Genomic DNA, 8,745 nt, shown 5'->3' on the forward strand with positions numbered 1-8,745 from the left:
GTGAGTAGTAGATACTAGTAGAGAGTGATAAGTAGAGAGCAAGTAGTAGAGAGTAGTAGCAGAGATTAGTAGAGAGTGATAGAGAGTGAGTAGTAGAGAGTAGTATAGAGTGAGTAGTAGAGAGTGAGTAGTAGAGTTAGTAGTAGAGAGTGAGTAGTAGAGAGTGGGTATCAGTGAGTGAGTAGTAGAGAGAGAGAGTGAGGGCTAGAGAGTAGTTAAGACAGAGTAGTAGAGAGTGAGTGGTAGAGAGTAGTAGAGAGTGAGTTGTAGAGAGTAAGTTCTAGAGAGTAGTAGAGTGTGAGTAGTAGAGAGTGTGTAGTAGAGAGTGAGTAGTAGAGAGTATTAGAGTGCGAGTAGTAGAGAGTGAGTAGTAGAGAGAGTAGTAGAGAGTAGTAGAGTAGTAGAGAGTGAGTAGTAGCGTGAGTAGTAGAGAGTAGTAGAGCGTGAGTAGTAGAGAGTGAATAGTGGAGAGCAAGTAGTAGAGAGTAGTAGAGAGCGAGTAGTAGAGAGTGAGTAGTAGAGAGTGAGTAGTAGAGAGTGAGTAGTAGAGAGTGAGTAGTGGAGAGCAAGTAGTAGAGAGTGAGTAGTAGAGAGTGAGTAGTAGAGAGTAGTAGAGAGTGAGTAGTAGAGAGAGAGTAGTAGAGATTAGTAGAGTGAGTAATAGAGAGTGAGTAGTAGAGAGAGTATTAGAGAGTAGTAGAGAGTCAGTAGTTGAGTAGTAGAGAGTGAGTGGTAGAGAGTAGTAGAGTACTAGAGAGTAGTAGAGAGCGAGTAGTAGGGAGTGAGTAGTGGAGAGTGAGTAGTAGAGAGTAGTAGAGAGCAAGTAGTAGAGAGTGGGTAGTAAAGAGGGAGTATTAGAGTGTGAGTAGTAGAGAGCGAATAGTAGAGAGTAGTAGAGAGTGAGTAGTAGAGTAGTAGTGAGTGAGTGGTAGAGAGTAGTAGAGTGAGTAGTAAAGACTAGTAGAGAGTGATTAGTAGAGAGCAAGTAGTAGAGAGTAGTAGTAGAGAGTAATAGAGTAATAGGGAGTGAGTAGCAGTGAGTAGTAGAGAGTGAGTAGTAGAGAGAGAGTAAAAGAGTGAGTAGAAGAGAGTGAGTAGTATGTGAATAGTGCGCTGTCAGCACACTTGTGGGGGCACTCTAATTTCGACCTACCTGATCTTCACGGCTGCTGGTTCCTTCGGCCTCCCTCCCGCCGCCGCGGCATTCCATCCAGTGACCGCTGTGCGGATGGGGGACTACAACCCCCAGAGTCCCTAGCGGCGGAAGCCGCCACCGACGTTTCCGCGCCCGGAGACGCTTGAAAAGAGAGGACAGCCCCGGTGGAGCGGGCGCTGTCAGCACACCTGTGGGGGCACTCTAACTTCGACCTACCTGATCTTCACGGCTGCTGGTTTCTTCGGCCTCCTTCTCGCCGCCGCGGCATTCCATCCCGCGACCACTGTGCGGAGGGTGGACTACAAGCCCCAGAGTCCCTAGCGGCGGAAGCCACCACCGACGTTTCCGCGCCCGGAGGTTCCTACAAAGAGAGGACAGCCCCGGTGGAGCGGGCGCTGTCAGCACACTTGTGGGGGCACTCTAACTTCGACCTACCTGATCTTCACGGCTGCTGGTTCCTTCGGCCTCCCTCCGGCCGCCGCGGCATTCCATCCCGCGACCGCTGTGCGGAGGGGGGACTACAACCCCCAGAGTCCTTAGCGGCGGAAGCCACCACCGACGTTTCCACGCCCGGAGGTGCTTGAAAAGAGCGGACAGCCCCTGCGCCACGGGACCGCGCGCGAACTGAGCCCGGACAAAGAGCGGGCCCTCTGTGGCCCTCAGTGGCCGAAGGTTGCCGGGTCGGGCCACTGCTCTTGGCATTACCATTTAAGTCGAGGTCTGCCTTTTAGTAAATATTGCACCATACTACATAGTCAAAGATGTACTATATGTATTTTAGTTTTCTTGAAGCAATCATTATATTTTAATATATGCGTATCAGTTTTGTAGATACGGTGAAGTACTATCTTTCTTATTTGGAGGTGTATGTTTTTATTGTTTATTGTCTTATCATACCATTACCTAATTATATTTACACTTAGTGTTAAAAATGGGGAAGAATACTCCGAATCAATACAACAATAATGGGAAACAAAGGGCAGCTATTAACACCAACACACAAAAGGGCAGACCAGGTCTATGAGATGGTGTGTCGCCAAACCAAGAAACTATGAAACAATGAGATGGGTGTATGAGCGAATGCTGTCAAAGACATAAGCTAGAACAAATCCCATCAGCCCACCCTTATGGTGGAGTTAACATCATGTGGGAGTTGCTGATCATTCAATACCACATCCGACCATACATTGACGGTGCGGGAGTGAATGTCAGTGATCTTAGCCATATTGTCTGTACTAAAGTGAAGTTAATAAAAGTGCAGTGCTCAAGTGAAAGTGAAAATAAAATCGACTACGTAGACTTTGAGAAACGTTCAGAAGAAAGTCTGTGTGTCAAAGGTTAAAAACACGCCGAGTAGTAAGACTACCCTATGGCGCTATGCAGAACGGTCAACATGTTTTAGCCATTGGGGCGTTGCCCCGGCTTTCTTCAGGACCTAAGATGTAGAAAAAACTACTGCAACTGGAAGTGATGTGTAAAATGGCAAATAACAAAAAATGTACTAAGAAAAGTTACATATCTACCAGGAGTTTATCACGCTTGGATGCCCACTGGAAAGAAAGAAGAGTGTCTTCTTCCCAGCTTTGTGTGGGTGAAGACCTCACCTCATCCGGCAACCGCTCGGGAGTATGAGGCCCCGCTCTATCCATCGGTACTTCCGGTATTAGACCAAGCGGTCATTTTACACATCACTTCCAGTTGCAGTAGTTTTTTCTGCATCTTAGGTCCTGAAGAAAGCCGGGGCTAACTTCACTTTAGTACAGACAATATGGCTAAGATCACTGACATTCACTCCCGCACCGTCAATTTATGGTCGGATGTGGTATTGAATGATCAGCAACTCCCACATGACGTTAACTCCACCATAAAGGTGGGCTGATGGGATTTGTTCTAGCTTATGTCTTTGACAGCATTCGCTCATACACCCATCACTTTGTTTCATAGTTTCTTGGTTTGGCGACACACCATCTCACAGACCTGGTCTGCCCTTTTGTGTGTTGTTGTCCTGACATTAGGGGTATGAGCAGACAGGTCATTAAATATTCCCCTTGACCCTCCACACACATTTTTGTTTTTGTTACCGCTATTAACACCCCCTTAACCAGTTTGACAGCAATATATCGAATGCTGCAGAAAATGATAAGGGTGGTCGCTTCTGCAATTGAAAGTACAGAAAGACGTTTATCACTCCCACCGGGTACCCTCCCGCCTTTACCTAATATAAATACCTCCATGTTAACTACTAACTCACAGGATTCTATGTTAGCCCCCTCTTTTGTAGCTTTGCCTGGGTCACATGCTACTACGTCAACAAACGAGATGTTTAGGGCAACATCTGATATAACTGAATTATTGCCCCCAACCACAAGGTTATCTTTGACCCCTTTATTAACCAATGGTAATCAAACGGGTGATCCCCTCCCTCCTCTAAACGACGATGTTTCAGATAAAGAGGAGCTAGATACCTCGGGGAGTCCAACTTCAGTACTAAATATTAGCGATAGCCCCTGTGTGAGGACTAGAGGGCAGAAGGCGAGATGTAAGCAAAAACATATTTCTAGGGAAAGGCAATCAACTAAAATTATTAAAAACTGCAAAAGGAATACTAAACATAAACAAAACCTTGGAGTTGAAAAGTCAAAAGGGAGTAGAGTGAGCGAAGAGAATGTTCAAACTGAGACTGTCCCCCCACCAACTATTATTGAAGACCCTACAAAAGACGACCTATTCTGGGAAAGAATGGAAACTCTTTTAATGACTTTTTTAGAACCTCTCACCTTACAAATCAAGAACATAGAATTTAGGCTGACTAACATTGAGGGAAAGATAGACAAGAAGCTGCGCTCAAGTGAGGGAAATCTACCTCCTAGATTACCACAGCTTACTGCCACTTGTTCTAAAACTACTACCCTAGCTTCAGTTAAAGTGTCAATTCCAGCTAAAGCACCAGCCCCAGTTAAAGCAACAGCCAAACATAAAAATCCTAACCCAAAACCTACTGATCAACCTGAGTTTAAAGATTTAAAAAGAGACACTGTAACCAATGGTAATGGGGCAGCTGCCCCAGTTACAGCAGCCTCAAATGCATCTTCCTATGTACCATATCATCATGGAAGAGCAGAGGATGTTGTACTCCTGAAGGAGAACAATGCACGGTCACATACAATCTTTTAGCAAGTCCAAACCCAACAGATTCTCACCACAACCAGTCGTTAGACTAAGCGGAGCTTCCAATTCACAAGGGCAAATGGAAAGGGACAAAGGACTAGAAACCGGGTTACGTACTGGGGCGCCTGAAAATCCTACTGAAACATTGGTCAAGCCAGACAAAGGTGCACCAGGAAGTTTAGAGTGCATAATAGAACTCTTCATCGCACCAGTATCCAAAAGAAAAGGTTCTACCACACCTGATCTAATCACTTCAACATAAGGTCCACTCTGATCTACTGGAACTGACACTACTCCCTCACTTTGTCCTTGGCTGTCCTAGTTATTATAACCAGAACTCTCACCTTCGACATAGTAATCCTCAACATAATACTGGGCAGACTGACCACTCGGAACATTCTGACTGTCAAAATAGTTCGCAGAATTTTGTAGGGAAGAGGAACGCTCATTTTGGGGGATCACACCACGTCCCCTACCCCTAGGAGCTTGCTGAAAACTACCACGACTTCTCTGACTAGGTACACCATGCGCACGCTGTAACAAAGCTGGGCAGCTATTCTTGTAATGACCTTCCTCTCTGCAATAAGCACACTGATTAGGGCCAGGAAAGAATCGCGGAGCATAGGTCTCAGGCTTCTGTAACAATCTCTGAAATTGTGGAGGTTGCTGAAACGGAGGCTGATTCTGACGAGGTGGATAAGCTTGCTGCAAAATAACTTTCATCTTTAGATCCTTCGTTTTCTTCTCTACTTTATCCTTCTCATCTTTATCCCAATTCTCGTAATATTGCGCAGTAGCCAATATCTGGCCGACCAAGAAACAGCCCATGAACTCTCAGAGTCCTTTAACTTATTAGAAAGTTCGGGAAGCAAATTAAAGACAAATTTATCCACAAACAACCTTTGGCCACCTTCCGTACTCATATCCTGACCACTATGATCAATAAACGTCTCTTCAAACCTAGTGAAGAAATCAGATACACTCTCGTCTTTCTTCTGCTTACATGCTGCTAACTTATTCCAATTCACTCGTAAAGCGGGCATCATCGTTTTCATCAAATTAATAATTCTACCTGGTAATTCTGAAACTAAAGGTTCAGGTTTAGCACCTCCCTCCTGTCTACCATCTGCAGCAACAATATTCGCCCATGTATCACCTAATTCAGCAGCATGATTCTCATGAAGAATCTTTGCCCACAAAGGTTGAGGGACTGCATTACCCATTAACATATCGATGTCAGCTAAATTCATAATACACGCTTCAACTGTCTGGGACAACTCCTTGTAATAACCAGCAGGATTCTTACGAGGGTCAGGTAAGGTCTGCCTAAGAGCCAAGACCTCTGCTCTCTTCCAAGGGACATGTACCCATACTCGCTGAAAATGAGGCGGAGTGGCAACAATATCCTGATTTACATTAGCCTGAACTGCTTCTTTCCATACAGGAGGAACTGCTCTCATAGGGTACTGTTTCACTTTCCTCCTAACAGAGGAATCAGGTTCATACAATGTCTGAGGCGAAAGCCTAGATCTGAAAGCAAGTATCGTCTCTACGGCATCTGTAACATCAGATTCCACTATCATCCCTTTAGCAAACTCTGACTGAACATCGAGCACATCCTGCGGAATCTGACCGAAATCATTATCTTCCCATTCCTGATGCAGAAAAGTACACATGACATCAAAAACATACCTTTGCTTAGGCGGTTCCCACTGAATGAAAACGTCCATAACCGCTGGCAAATCATACCTCGGAGCATTTAAAATCCACCTACGAGCCAACAAATCCAACACTGTCCGTTCCTCAGAACTAGGAAGCTGACTACGACTCTGCTTGCGTTCCGAAACAGGGGTCATATTCAGTGACCCAAACAATGGTGACAACAGATTAACAACAGTCTCGGTCATTCGTTTTCGAGCAGAAGGAGAAGAAGTAGACATAAGAACAGGAGAATAAGTATTCTGAGGCAAAGAAGGTGTAGGGACAATAACAGTAGAAGTCAAAGATGCAGAAGCAGAAGGCAAACGAGTTTGAGGCAAAGCTATTAGCAAAGCTGGCGACCCTAGAATGGGTTGCACAGGAGGAGGCAAAACCATATGTGGAGCACCAGTTGGCTGAACAACTGCAGGAGGTTGAACAACAAAGGGTGGAACAACCGGGGGTAATGGAGGTGCAATAGCACCCTGCACATAGGGGGGTGGCAATCTCAGTAAATGAGAGATCAAAGGAACTTTTTCAGGGTCTTCATTCACTTTTGGAAGGGATGGCGGCAAGGCCGGATAACATTTATCGATAGCCATGCAACGCTGTCTATCTAAGACTTCACTCGCACGCTCTTCTCCATCTTCCCTAAACTGCCTAGCAGCTCATAGTACTGACATATTCTTATCTTTCCTATCTCTCTTTGCTTGCTTAATTTCTCGCTGTTTGGCTTCCTTACGCCAAAGGCAGAAAGAGTCAAACATTGCCGGCCGGGCTTTCTTCTTGAACAGCACAACTTCTAGGTTATCTAAAATATTTGTTTCGAAACTACCATGTTGGGGCCATTGTAAGACACCATCTTTCCTAGTATAGCGGATCCATACCTCATTATAGGTGATAGGACCCACTCCATATTTTGAATACAGCTCATAAGTTGGAGTTCCAACCGGAGGTATCGGACACGAGTCCTCCAATCGGGAATTCGTGTTGCAACCACAACTAAACCATTTCCTAATTTTGCTAAGACAAGGCATCTTATAGCTCACTAATCTAGCTTCAAACTTCAAGGGGTTATCAACTATCGATACTCTCGCAAATATACGAGCCCCTCGGCTTTGATTACTGCAGTAGCCGAATCAAACCAAACCAAGAATCAAACCAAGAACCAAACAAAGAACCAAACAAAGTCGTGGGAGCGACCCACTTATACTTAACCAAAATATCTGTCAAGCCGCCTGAAGACCATCTATCGTCTCGCTCTACAAAGCATCTATCGAGGGTCCAAGACAGGGCGACAGTCAGGGCAGCAGTCCTTCGTAGCCGTCATAAAGCGGGAAGCCTCGCAGAAAATACCTTCGGTCCACGTCGACATGCAGGGGTCGATGAAGTGGCGGCCTTCCTCCAGAATTTCCTCACATGGCTCCTCACGATCCTCGGGCTTGGACCGGTACCGCTGAAGTCGCCCGACCGCTGGGCGCCAACTGAAGAACCGGGTTTTTAGAACCCAGCGGCGCCAGGGACACGCCCAAAGTCTTCGGGTTCTCCTGTCTTGGCAAACAGAGACACGGAATACTTCTAGGTGGCGTCAGAGATCAAATTTATTAGCTACAGCTAGTAGCAGTAATCCCAGCAACACAACACGGTGTACAACTCAAGAAACTGCTCAATTTTGTAGAGCAAGACATCAGTATTTATACACAATATTCACATTACAAATGGACACCCACTGCAGCAAATTCTGACCAATAGAAACACATTTCTATACATTATCACATTCCAAAAAGGCTCACTTTACATTGTACCAACCCCACAAGTTAATTATTAGGATGTCCCAAATTCAATTTCCACAAGCCGGACAAACCCATAATTAAAAGCACAATGCATGTAACGAAGGAACATAACAAGGAAACAATGATAGATAACGAGCAAGATAAGGCATGTGTAGAAAAGCTAAAAACTAACGATGTCCTGAACTTTGACTTGAAATCTCAGATAGCAATCAACTAAGGAAATTGACCTCACAAAGGGTCAGTTTCAGATAAAGAGGTCAGTTCCTTACAATGCACCTAAGAGTGAAGAAAAGGCTTAGTTAATAAGTGCATGAACAACTAAGCCCATGCAACTTCGTTCATCTAGTTACCTCCATGGGCCTACGTGATGGCAACACCAAAATGGAGGCACAAACAAAATGGAACCCATATTCGAGACAAAGTCTCTGAATACATAATGAACTCGCTAGTTAACATGACGCATTCACTCCATATTAGCCGTACTTGCTAAATACGGTACAACATCACCAAAATCGTAACGGAACCATAACATAACAGGCCAAGGCAGATTTTACAAAACCTCAATGCATGCATTTATATTTGTATTTATATAGGTATGCAGATTACATATATGTTTATATATGTATGTATATATCTATACACATACATATATAAATGCGTAAATGCATATATATGTGCATATGTGTGCGTGTAGAGAGAGGTAGAGAGAGGTAAAGAGGCTAGAGGTGTAGAGGAAGAGGTGCAGAGGTAGAGAAGAAGAGAGGGAGAGGTAGAGAGGTAGAGGTAGAGATAGAGAGGTAGAGAGTAGTAGAGAGAGAGGTAGAGGGAGGTAGAAAGGTAGAGAGTAGAGAGTGAGTAATAGAGAGTAGAAAGTGAGTAGTAGAGAGTAGTAGAGAGAGTAGCAAAGAGTGAGTAGTAGAGAGCAGTAGA

This window comes from Lissotriton vulgaris, chromosome 11, assembly GCF_964263255.1.
Source record: "Lissotriton vulgaris chromosome 11, aLisVul1.2, whole genome shotgun sequence".
Taxonomy (NCBI): domain Eukaryota; kingdom Metazoa; phylum Chordata; class Amphibia; order Caudata; family Salamandridae; genus Lissotriton; species Lissotriton vulgaris.